Below are 12,699 nucleotides of genomic sequence, written 5' to 3'. Positions count from 1 at the left end.
TCGGGTAGGTAATACCCGATATATACTTAAGTTCACATTAATATGTTACAGTGTACATTTTCAATGATGTTACGACAATCGTTAATTATACTCTCTCCTTTCATAGCAATATACATCATTTCACAAAATTCAAGACAACCATTTTCCATACCAATTCAATTACATATTCTGATTTTGACATATCAAAATCCAAGTCAAGATTTAAGAAGTGCCATCAATCTTAAATTCCTACATCCTTCAAAATCATACTTTATATTCAAACTATACTAGAACATCACTTTCATTCACAGAACTCATAAAGATATTCGTATCATTCAAGATGCACGACGAATTCATTATACAGATATTGACATTGACAACCTGCGTCTAAACCCTTCAAAATTCTTGAAAACATCTCAACTAAGGAACAATTGAGAGAATGAACCAATCACAAGATACATACGAAGAATATATGCATATAGATATGCATTCGAAGGACACTTGAACCTCAGCAAAGCTAGAACATCATCAAATTCACCATCTTCATATCACAAACAAAAAATGCAAGTTCATACATGAACTTACTTCCAAAATCACTAACATATTCGTTCTAAATCATTCAAGTGTGCACAATTTCAACAAACAACAACTTTTAAGCTAGAGATTCATCACAAACACTCAATATTAGTGATACATAGTCATAAACATTCATACCTTGCCTTTAGGGATTTAAGAACCCTAATTGTGCACAAAGAAGATAAAATTGAAGATTTAAAGCTTGTTAGGATGATTAGAGTACTCTAGATTTCACTAATCTTCACTTGCATGCACACAATTTCAACAATTGAAGACTCCTTCTTCTTCTTCTTGTGTATGTCGACACAGACACATAAACCACGCTCTCTGATTATTTATTTTTACAACTGATCATGATTTATCAGTATTTTTATCTTTTTAATTGATTAACTTTGTCAAATTGGCACTTTCTACCCTCCCCACCAAAACTATAATGAGGGAGGTCCTTAATCCTAACTTTGCATCTTAAGTCCCTTCCAACTTAACTAACAAACTTAACTCTTGTCCATTTATTTATATTAAATCATAACTTTCATGTACATAATAATAAAATTATATAAAATAATACCTTAATTAAATTGGGGTGTTACAACTCTCCCCCTCTTGGATTGTTCACGTCCTCGCGAACCATTCTTGATGCAACGACGGATAATACTTTATAAGCCATTCTTCGGGTTCCCATGTACATTCAGAACCCTTTCTAAATTGCCATAACACTTTCAATAATAAAACCGACTTATTCCTCAATTGCTTAACCTTTTGATCCAAAATCTTTATTGGATTTTCTGCATATCTTAACTTATCATCAACCTCAATCTCATCCAATGGAACATAAGTTGATTCATCCGCCAAACACTTTCTTAATTGTGACACATGAAACGTTTCGTGAATATTACTCAATTCATCGGGCAAGGCCAAACGATAGGCTACCTTCCCGACTTTTGCAACTATCTCAAATGGTCCCACAAATCTTGGACCTAATTTTCCCCTTTTTCTAAAACGAATGATACCTTTCCACGGGGAAACTTTAAGCATTACTTTATCGCCCACTTGAAATTCTATCGGTTTCCTTCTTTTATCCACATAAGACTTTTGTCGATCTTGTGCCGCTTTCATTCTTTCAAGAATTTGATCTATCATTTCGGTGGTTTGTTGTACAACTTCCGTGCTTCCTAATTCCCTTTGACCCACTTCACTCCAACATATTGGAGTTCTACACCTCCTTCCATACAACACCTCATAAGGCGCCAGTCCGATTGTAGAATGATAACTATTATTATTCAAAAATTCAACTAAAGGTAAGTGAGTATCCCAACTACCACCAAAATCAATGACGCACGCCCTTAACATATCCTCAAGAGTTTGTATAGTTCGCTCACTTTGACCATCCTTCTGTGGGTGAAACGCGGTACTCACATGCAACTTAGTGCCCATCTCTTCTTGAAACTTTCTCCAATAACGTGAGGTAAATCGAGTGTCACGGTCCGAAACAATGGAGATCGGTACTCCATGTCTTGCAACAACCTCTTTCATATACAATTTAGACATTGCTTTCGACGATGAAGCTTCTCTTATTGCCAAAAATAACGCGCTCTTAGTCAGTCTATCAACAATAACCCAAATGGCGTCGTGTTGTCGAGGAGTCTTAGGCAACTTAGTCACTAAATCCATTGTAATGTGTTCCCATTTCCAAACCGGTACTTCTAATGGTTGCAACTTACCGTAAGGCATTTGATGATCGGCCTTCACTTGAATACAAGTAAGACATTCCCGGCCACCAATAGTCTTTCCTTAGATCTCTATACATTTTCGTAGCACCGGGGTGAATCGAATACTTAGATTTGGGAGCTAAGTCAAGGAGCTCACTCCTAACATCACTTTGTAAAGGTACCCAAATTCTTCCATATCTAAGCCTCAAACCACGAGAATCTACCACAAAATTATCAACTTGCCCCTTGATCCTTTCTTTTCACACGTTTTCGGGGAATAAAGCTTCACCTTGTGCTACTCGGATACTATCAAATATTTGAGGTGATATTACCATAGCCAAACTTGTTATCTTAATCGGTTGGTGACTCGACTTCCTACTAAGAGCATCCGCCACCACATTAGCCTTCCCGGGGTGATAAAAAATTTCACAATCATAATCTTTAACCAAGTCGAGCCCTCTCATTTACCTATCATTTAAATCTCTTTGATCGAATAAATACTTCAAGTTCTTATGATCGGTATAAATATAGAACTTAACACCATAAAGATAATGACGCCAAATTTTCAAAGCAAAAACCACGGCCGTTAATTCTAAATCATGGGTGGGATAACGCTTTTCATGTTCCTTCAATTGTCGGAAAGCATAAGCTATGACTTTTCCATTTTGCATTAACACACACCCTAAACCTTTCTTAGAAGCATAGTAATAAACCGTCATATTCTCATTCCCTTCCGGTAAAACTAGTATAGGAGCTTGAACAAGTTTCTCCTTAAGGAGTTGAAACGCTTGTTCTTGTTTTTCTTCCCATCTCCATGGCACACTTTTACGAGTCAACTTTGTGAGTGGGGTGGCTATTCTAGAAAAATCTTGTATAAACCGTCGATAATACCCCGCTAAGCCTAGAAAACTCCTAACTTTGGTGGGGTTCGTAGGTGGTTCCCATCTCATTATCGCCTCAATTTTTACCGGATCAACACAAATACCCTTCTTATTAATGACATGTCCCAAAAATTGGACTTCACGAAGCCAAAACTCGCATTTAGAGAACTTAGCAAACAACCTTTCTCTTCTTAAAGCCTCTAGTACTTGTCGTAAATGCACTGCATGCTCCTCTTCCCCTTTAGAATACACCAAAATATCATCAATAAATACAATCACAAACCTATCGAGCATCGACTGACAAACCCTATTCATCAAATCCATAAACGCGGCCGGAGCATTAGTCAACCCAAAAGGCATAACCATGAATTCATAATGACCATACCTCGTACGAAAAGCCATTTTAGGGATATCTTCTTCCCTCACCTTTAATTGATGATAACCCGACCTTAGATCTATTTTTGAAAAGAAACATGCACCTTGTAATTGATCAAACAAATCATCTATCCTTGACAATGGATATTTATTCTTAATAGTGACCTTATTCAATTCACGATAATTTATACACATTCTCATTGTCTCATCCTTCTTTTTTACAAACAAAACCGGAGCTCCCCAAGGTGAGCTACTAGGACGTATAAAACCCTTATCTATCAAATCTTGTAGTTGAGTCATCATTTCTCTCATTTCCGACGGGTCTAATCGATAAGGAGCTTTGGCAATTGGCGTAGCTCCGAGAATCAAATCTATTCTAAACTCTACCTCTCATTCGGGAGGTACACCGGGTAACTCATTTGGAAATACATTCGGAAACTCATTAACTATCGGTACATCACTTATTTTGACAACCTTCTTCGAATTATTAACCACATGTGCCAAGAACGCACAACACCCATGAGACAAAAATCTTTTAGCCCTAGCATACGTGCATATAGGAATAGCACGCCTAGCCCGTTCCCCATAAATCCATATAACTTTCCCACTTGGTGATTGAACTAACACAATTTTCTTACGACACAAAATTATCCCTTCATTGTGATCTAACCAATCCATTCCCACAATTACTTGAAATTCTCCCATATGCATGGGTATCAAATCTATGACAAACTTTTCATCATCCAAAATAATTTCACATCCCTTAATGATACTATACACCATAACAGTTTTATTATCCGCTATCTCAACCTCTAAAGGATGCTCTAACATACTTGGAGTCATGTTAAAATGTTTACAAAAAGAATAAGAAACAAACGACCGCGTAGTACCAGAATCAAACAAAACATGCGCAGGTAAAGAGTTTACAATAAAGGTACCTGACACCACATTTTGGGACTCCTTCGCTTCAAGTGCGGTAATCTGATGAGCTCGGGCTCTTGGTCGGCTTTCACTAGTCTTTGGTTCCATTTTAACCTCTTTCTTAACACTACCACTTGCCAAGTCTTTCTTATACTCCGGACACTTGGCTTGAAAATGACCCTTTTCAAAACAATAGTAACATTGTTTTCCCTTCTTAGGACACTCGGCGGCTCTATGACCCGACTTCCTACATGAATAACAATCAGTAGTACCCGCTTTACACTCACCCGCATGATTCTTACCACATCTATTACATGACTTCACTTCTTTACCACCACTCTTTCCCGACATGAAACCCCCTTTTGACTTGTGAGGAGATTCAGAATTAAACTTGCCCTTCTTCGGGCTCATACTTTGCATTGACTTTGAATCTTGATCTAACTTTCGCTTAAATGCGGTTTTCTTCCTAAGTTCATGTTCCCTCACAAGAGTCCTATTCATCATTTCGGCTAAGGTCTTATACGTGCTCTTATCGATAAACTCACTTATTTCGGGGTTTAACTTCTCGTGATAGTGATCCATCATCAACTTAGGACTTGACACAAAGTCCGGGCAAAACCGGGACTTATCATTAAACTCGGCATTAAACTCGGTCACCGATTTACCTCCATGTTCGATATTCATAAATTCGGATTTCAACCTACTAACTTCGGCGGGTGGAGCAAATTGAGTCATAAACATTTCACGAAACTTTTCCCACAAAAAACTTGTTGCCACATCTCGCCCATGTGACTTAACTATGAAATTCCACCATTCATAACCACTTCCCATCATTTGATGAGCCGCGTAAATTACTTTTAAATGCTCGGGGCATTCACACAACATAAAAGTTTCCTCAATCTCATCAATCCACCTTTGACTAACAATTGGGTCAACCTTACCATGAAACTCCGGTGGATGACAATTAGCAAAATTCTTATACTTAAAACAATCATCTTTTCTTCTTGGGGCTTTTACTTCTTCCTGTCTCACCCCACTCCCCCTTCTCCTCTTAAGGTAGGATTATTGGTCATGAGAGTCTTTAACTTTTCATCCAATTGGTCATTTATGAACGTCTTTATCTTCTCTAAGAGGGTTGGGGTGTATCGTATCAAAGCTTGTCCTATTTGTCCCGATATATCGTTTGGCATAGTAACCTCATCGGATTCATTTTGTGAGCCTTCAATAGACTCCATTGATGGGGTGTGGACGTACTCATCGTCCTCATCATTACCTCTATTTGGGGACACAATAGCCATTCTGAAACATTACATTCAACTCATTAGTTTAAATACATGTATCATTATTTATCCTAACCAAGCAAACCGAAAGAATTCCCAAATCAATTCACCATGACCATAGTAGACGTTCATGCATACTAAAATGAAGTAACGACAATGGCCAGTTATCATTACACCATCTTATTACGCATTTAATCCATTATGACCTACGGCTAATGAGTATTAAACTCCTTACTTAAATCAACCATGATCTTAGCATTACACTACAAGTCTCGTCAACGACTCTATCCTATGGAGCATGGCACAATCATTCGACCTTAACATTCATGCAAGTCCTATACCGCTTATCCTTTAACAACAATGGTTTAAGCCTAGATAATCCCTATCGTGGGTTATCCAAGTCCCTTAAATCACAGCTCTAATACCAACTTTTAACGCCATTTAAACGATAGAAATTTTTTTTTTAAAGTTAACTGTCTGCCCAGACAAGGCAAATGCCGCGGCGCGGCTCCTTTTGTCGCGGCGCGACACATAAAAGGAATTCTGACACTTCTTAACCTTCATTCTGTTACCAAAACAAGACCAATGCCGCGGCGCGGCACCATTTGTCGCGGCGCGATGTTGCTCGTGAACTGAGACTAATCTGCAACATAATTACAAAACTGCAAATTTGACCAATTTCACAACTCCAAACACATTATATCATCATAATATATAATCAAACTTAGTAAATCAGTTTCTTACACCATTGAACATCACAAAGATCATTTTAACCAAGAAAACGTGTTCTCGCATTTCAAATTCATCATTTGGTCCCAAAAGCTTAACGACAACATAAATGACAATTACAAAAGACTCGGCGTTGATAAGCGGTACCAATAGAGCTTGATTCAAAAAGAGACTTGCATTACCACTTACTCTAATGCCAATGCTCCTCTAGCCTCGAACGGGTTCCTTGCCTTCTCGATGACCTTTTGTTCCTAAAAACATAAACAACACGGGGGTAAGCTTTTACACTTAGTGAGTTATAGGCGAATAATATAACATAGTACATTGGGCATAACAATCACATTACTTGTCTTTCAACCTAACGGTTGCTTACTTACTTTCGGATCCGACTAATCACTTACCATAGACATAACTTACTAGGCCAACCCTAGTAATTATGTCTAAGCTAACCATAGGCATACTCTTATGCCTAAGCTACTTTAACCACATTTCAATTTTACATATACACATAGACACCCAAAGTGTCTAAGCTAAACCATCCATAGACAAGATTACTAGCAATGTAATAATCTTGCCTAAGCTAAACATCAAACATAGATACAATTATTAGGTGAACCTAATAATTCTATCTAAGCTACTCAACTAGTGCACTTAGTCGTTACTCTCTTGCACGAATGCAATCCGAGAACACCAAGCCACTCTTGACCCGCCCATATTACCCCCTATAAACTCACCTTGATTAAACGGATTTCCTTGATCACTTGAGGCTCCTTTACCTTGATTAGCACCTATACATGAGCTAATCTCATCAATAACATAACTCAATCAAAAATCACAACATTCATAAACTTTCACACGTTCACACACTTATACATTAACTTAACCCCCTATTTGCTACCATATTCACATAAACACTTACATACATAGCATTTTGATCTCATCTTTTCCAATATAACCATATTATCATGCCAACATCATTTCCTAAATCACACAATTCTCTAGTTCATCTCTTATAATCACAACATGTAATTCTTTCAAATATTCCATTAAATATCAAAATGTGCATAAATCCATTTCCATTACTAGCAACCCTAATCCATCAATTATTCAAATTCCATTACTTACAACAATACAACATTTCATGTATAAACTTTCTTCTTCATAAATTTCAACTAAAACACATAAACATTTCATTGAGGCATTTCATCAAACACCTAGTGTGCATGGCTTGATTCTAAGCTAGAACATCATCAAATTCACCATCTTCATATCACAAACAAAAAATGCAAGTTCATACATGAACTTACTTCCAAAATCACTAACAAATTCGTTCTAAATCATTCAAGTGTGCACAATTTCAACAAACAACAACTTTTAAGCTAGAGATTCATCACAAACACTCAATATTAGTGATACATAGTCATAAACATTCATACCTTGCCTTTAGGGATTCAAGAACCCTAATTGTGCACAAAGAAGATAAAACTGAAGATTTAAAGCTTGTTAGGATGATTAGAGTACTCTAGATTTCACTAATCTTCACTTGCATGCACACAATTAAAACAATTGAAGACTCCTTCTTCTTCTTCTTGTGTATGTCAACACACACACATAAACCACGCTCTCTGATTATTTATTTTTACAACTGATCATGATTTATCAGTATTTTTATCTTTTTAATTGATTAACTTTGTCAAATTAGCACTTTCTACCCTCCCCACCAAAACTATAATGAGGGAGGTCCTTAATCCTAACTTTGCATCTTAAGTCCCTTCCAACTTAAGTAACAAACTTAACTCTTGTCCATTTATTTATATTAAATCATAACTTTTATGTACATAATAATAAAATTATATAAAATAATACCTTAATTAAATTGGGGTGTTACATAAACTTAATCTTTATATAATTCCAACTTGATAAGCAATGAATTTTAATAAATCTTGAACCTCCAAAAAGAGTTTTACACAAGCTTTTGGTCACCCTTTTATTCCGACGATTCACGAACATCATAAATTGATTTAATTGTTTAATTATTGTGTATATATATGGATTTATATATATTTAACTTGAAAATATGATAATTAAATATCTCATTAAGTATATTAACAAAGTATTATATATATATATATATATATATATATTTTCATACTACTAATTTAAAGAGTTTTCAAACAATATATATATATTACTATTTAAATGACGTAATTAACTTATGTTAAAATGTATTTACATATAATGTATTACGAGTGTAAATACATCCTTACAAGTATTTAATACACTTTATAATATACCAATACATATAAAGGATAGCTATACTCATATTTTCATTCAATTTCCTCAAAGAATTCTACTCGCATTCATACAGTATTTTTACCAGTATTATACACAGCTTCTAGAAGTATTTACTATTGGTATATACTAATAGAAATCTGCAATTATTTGTGTAATATGTCATCCATGACCTAATCAATTTAATATGTCATGCATGACTTAATACAATTTAACGTATCTTAGATATTTTCACTAAAAGCCAAAATTATAAGCTTATAAATAAGGACCATTTTAACTCATTTTTACTCCACATTTTCTTAAACTAAAAACACACACTTGAATGCTCTCATATCATACTTTAATCTCAGAAACTTTCCTCTTTATAATCAAGGTAAAATACTTCTCAAAATCCTTGTTCAATTCCTTGTATAGTTGCTATCTTATTATACTTATAAAACTTGTAAAAACTAGAACTTGTTTTGGTGAACACCAAGCTTGTTTGAAAAACTAATCTAATCTTTCTAACTTAACTCTAATAACACTTATTTATATGTATTATGATGTTATATTAAGTTAATATAAGAACTTATAACTTGTACATATGAAGAACACCTTGAAACTTAACATATATCCTTTAATCTCCATTCGGTAAAAAGCGGGCTGTTTTGGGTTGGGAATTAAAAACCTATCTTAGACTTTGATTTTGAGGATGAGACTTTAGAAATATGTTAATATATGTAAATAAGACTTCCAGTATCTTTTTCATGATTTTAGACAAAGTGGAAGTATTTTATCAAAAATCATATATTGGGTGGATGCCTGGATTTTTCCAAATCTGTCCACCGACACAAAAAGAGAGTAAAGCTCTAAAAATTACTACTTGGGATGAACTTTACGAATTGGTTTTGTAAAATTTACTTCTTAATGAATCCATAGCAATTTGATTCACTTTAAACGAAGTTGTAAAGAATATTTGGTGAGCAAAACAAAATCTGCTAAAATTAACGTTGTATGGACGAAATTTATATTATAAAAACTACATTAACCATATCCGTGTTAACTTTTCATATATCCTATATATATTTGGACATGTTATCAGTAGTAAACAAAATATTATAATCTTGGTTAATTATATGATTGTATATATGTATAATAATATTCTTGGTACGTCCTAACACAATAAGTATACAATACGTTTTAATAAATCCTAAGACAATACGTACACAATACGTCTTAGTTAATTCTAAGAGAATACGTATACAATACGTCTCTGGGTTGATGCAAAGACAATACATATACAATACGTCGTGGGGTAATTCTAAGATTATATATATATATATATATATATATATATATATATATATATATACCGATTATTGGACTGTTGGGCTTTTCTGACCATTTTGGACTACTAACAAAGGACTACTAACATAAAAATGTTAAAAATTAGAATATAAATATTCTATGAACTTGTTTTATTTTATTCATATGTCGTATTATTATCTGAATCATTATTATTGTTATAGGTTCATGAATCCAAGGACGACGGCCATATTTTTAATAAGCTGAACACTTATTATTAATATACTTTTACTACCGTGAGTATATAGTCTCATTTTTAAACTCTAAAAATATTTTGGGATGAGAATACATGCATTTTATGTTTTACACCATGGACACAAGTACTTAAAATATATTCTACGTTGAGTTGTACCACCTTGCATATCTTCCCTAATAGCTTGGTAACTAATATTTACATGTTGTAAGAATATGTAAGCGCGAATCCTATTGATAGATCTATCGGGTTTGACAACCCCAACTGGGCTAGTCGCTCTAGTATCGTAAACGGTTGCATAGTACTTCGTTTTTACTACACTTGGTATAGTGTAGGGAGATTTCATAATAAAGGGAATATGCTACATTAATGGTTAAGTATGGTTACCGAAGCTCTTAGCAACTTATAGAATACTTTTATACACTTGCGAGTGTACATATATTTATAACTATGAAATCTTGTGGTCTATATTTATATCGATGCTAAACCTATATATCTCACCAACCTTTGTGTTGACTGTTTAAGCATGTTTATTCTCAGGTCCTTAAGAAAGTCTTTCGATGTTGCATAATCTGAGCAAGCTGTGCATGGAGTCTCATGCTTTTAATTAAATAATCGCCCAATTGTTTAAAACATGCATTATGTATAATAATGGTGTGCTTTTTATGAAACGAATGCAATATTTTCTAAAACGTATCATATAGAGGTCAAATACCTCGCTATGGGACCAATGAATAACGTACTGCTTTTATAGTAATATGGGCGGGTTGTTTCATCATTGCTGACAGGGTTCTAGATACTACCATTGCTGGTGGTACTCAGGACGCTTCTCATGTTATTTTTCCTGAGGAGGTTATTGTTACTGATCTTACTGGTTCTATTGGTACTCTGGCTATTGCTCCTACTACCTCCAGAGAATTCATTATTGTGGATGCTGCTGGTAATCTTACTGTTTCTAATATAACACCAGATACCTTCTTTCAAGGTGATGTGGACACTGCTACTCCACCAACAGCATCGTTATCTACTTCTACTGTTTCCCAGGAAACACCAGTGGATGCTGGTACCCTGGCTACTGCCACTACTGAATCTTCTAAGGCTGCCATTTCTGTTGCAAAGCCTATGTATGTTTGCTAGGTACCAAATCCATAGGAGGTTGTACCTAAATTTGTTTATAAGGGAGTCTCTATTGCTCCTAAAGTTGCCCTCTTGGTGGACCAGTTGACTATTGATAATGCTTTATTTACATCCAGTAAGCTGCCTGATGAGGAGCTAACTCATCTACTTTCACAAATGGAGCAACCAACAAGAGAAGATGTATATGAGAGGCTGACTACGCTTGATAACTTCAATGAGCAGCCATACTACCATTTCTTTGGTATGGCTCTTGCTGCCTCCGCATAGCCTGGTACATGGAGGCCGCTCAAATTTATTTATGATCCAAATACTGGTAAGGTTGTAATGCAAAATATTCATGATTCGCCAGTACCTTCTGATTCATTAGCTTCTTCCTCATCATCTTCTTCATCTGATGGTGATGTTGATAAAGTTACTGGTAAGGTAGAGCCAGTAGTTTTTGATAATGCTACTGGCTCCAAAGACAAACCAGTTGATCTTGATACTGATGCAGCTTATTCTCCTGCCAATGATACTCGTGGTTCTAAGCCTTCGGGTGAAGGTAAAAATGATGGTGATCATGGTGATGAGTCAGATTCTGACCTTCCACCTCCACCACCCCACAGTGGTACTCCTATGATTACTGCTACCGAACAACCATCAACCAGTATAGTTGATGTCTTTGAAATGCAAGGGTTATCTACTCTTGCTGTTTATCGGACATTTGCCAGAATCACACCTGATATTCAAAATACCATCAGGGATACCATTATTGATAATGTTACTGAGGCCATTAGACGAGCTGGCTGTATCACTACTTTAGCCATTGAATCTCAGCTACGTCAAACTAATGCTTTTGCTGATCTAGTAGTTGCGGCTATCAGGCAACATTATGTAGAAGAGGAAGAGTTAAAGCAGTGAATCATTTCTCATAATGAGTATACTGATCATATCACTCGCCTTCAAGCTGAATTGGATCTTGAGAGATCAAGAAATAGATTCCTCAATGATGAGAACAGAATGTTGGAAGAGAGGATGGAGGCATATGAACAGCAAATGGCTACAATGATTCCTGCTACTGCCTATGTTAGAATGGTTGAGACGATGCAACGAATGGCTGATCTTCAAGCTGACGTTAGAGCTGGTGTTAATTAGATAGCCATGGGTGTTGCTAGAAATGAAGTAAGAATGTCCAATCTATGTCTTCAACAATATGGTGTTGATCTTGGTGCTCACCTTTCTCCTGCTGATGTTGAATGGAACAATTTTGCATTTTCAATGCTTGATTCTGATAGTGATCTTGA

This window comes from Rutidosis leptorrhynchoides, chromosome 10 (genome assembly GCF_046630445.1).
Source record: "Rutidosis leptorrhynchoides isolate AG116_Rl617_1_P2 chromosome 10, CSIRO_AGI_Rlap_v1, whole genome shotgun sequence".
Taxonomy (NCBI): Eukaryota; Viridiplantae; Streptophyta; class Magnoliopsida; order Asterales; family Asteraceae; genus Rutidosis; species Rutidosis leptorrhynchoides.
This window is presented reverse-complemented; position numbering follows the sequence as displayed.